We start from the raw sequence: 1,659 nt of genomic DNA on the forward strand, positions 1-1,659 counted from the left end.
AGTGCTAGAACTAGAATACTGGTGATTGGGGTTATGGTGCAGATCTGGATCTGAATGAAGGAAGAACCTGAGCGCAAGGAGAAGGATAAGTTCTATTGATGGGTCAAAATCTTAAGGCTTGAATAATAGTATCTTTGTATGATTTTGATCTGTTATATGTGGCGCATGCTTGATCTATAAATCTGGTAATCTGGGTTAACTAATGTCTGAATGTTTGAAAGAGTGAATTATCCTTTATAGATCTGTACGCAGGTTCAGTGAAGTGAAGGCGCGTATACATGCTGGTTCTGTGAGTAAAAACAGCGTATACGCAGGTTGGTCCAAATACAGAAGCATATGCACGCAAGTTTCTGGTTATTGAAGTAGCGTACATCTCTTGAATTGTGTTCTAGCTGCTTCTATTCATTGCTGCAGTGTTCTAGGTTTAGAATTTGGTGTGTAGTTACTGTTACTATGTTCTGGGTACAGCTGTCAGAGAAGTGTCTATTTGATTCAATTTTAATTGGTGAAAAGGAGATTGTTTAATGCAAAAATTCTTTATGGTTGATTGATTTTCATGGATCCAGTCTGAAAATTTATGAAACGTGGTCCCTGGAAGAAAGAGAAGGTTGTAGCCTTTTGTAGGCCAGCATCTACGTACTAGTATCTTGGCTAGTGCAAGAGCAAAGGGGGTTGTAGCTCCCTTCCAGAAGAAGTTGGAGAACAAGAGAGGGTTGTAGCTCTCTGCAGGTTGTAGCTTGCGTACTGGTAAAGGACTGCACCAGTACAAAAACATTGTAAAAATAAGTTTCTAATTAAAAGAAGATAGAGACGAAATGCAGCAAGTGGTTTTCACCCACATTGGGTTTCCACCTTATATCTTGTGTTCTTGTGTGTGATTGTCTTCTGCTCTATATCACTATTTCTGGTTACTATTCTGATACACAGATTAATGATCAACATCTATAAGATAAATTAAATTATAAGTCTGCATGGTATACGCTAGTTGCTTTATCTGTAGTTGCATATATATGCAGTTTTCTCTAACTGAAGTAGCGTATATGATCTGGGTGTGAAAAAGAAAATATCTGACCTAATAATACTGATTCACCCCCCCTCTCAGTGTTATTTCCAACAATTGGTATCAGAGCAGGTCCTTCAGAAGAAGCTTGATCGCTTGAAGGAATATCTATCATCATGAGCAACTACGAGAGAGAAGCCTCGATCAAGCCACCAATTTTTGATGGGACCAAATTCGTCTATTGGAAGGTAAGAATTACAGCCTATCTTCAATCTCTTGGTACAGAATTCTGGAATATCACAGATACAGGGTACACATTTCCTTCAGCTACTCCTACAGATTCGGCTGAAAAGAAGCAGTATGAAACAAATGCAAAGGCTATCAATACTCTATTAGGAAGCCTATCTCAATCAGAATTCGTCAAGGTTATGCAGTATAAAATCGCAAAAGAAATATGGGACAAGATCGTTCTGAGCTATGAAGGAGATGAACAGGTAAAACGAGAAAAACCAAAAACTCTTAGAATTCAATATGAAAATCTCGGAATGCACAATGATGAAAGTGTGGCTAACTATTTCCTACGCATAGATGAGATTGTTAATTGTATGAAAAACTTGGGTGAAGAAATAAAAGAGGTTGTTTTGCTTGAAGAGGTTCTA

This window comes from Pinus tabuliformis, chromosome 1_1 (genome assembly GCF_031772625.1).
Source record: "Pinus tabuliformis cultivar Carrire ecotype Pingquan chromosome 1_1, CPIR1, whole genome shotgun sequence".
Lineage (NCBI taxonomy): Eukaryota > Viridiplantae > Streptophyta > Pinopsida > Pinales > Pinaceae > Pinus > Pinus tabuliformis.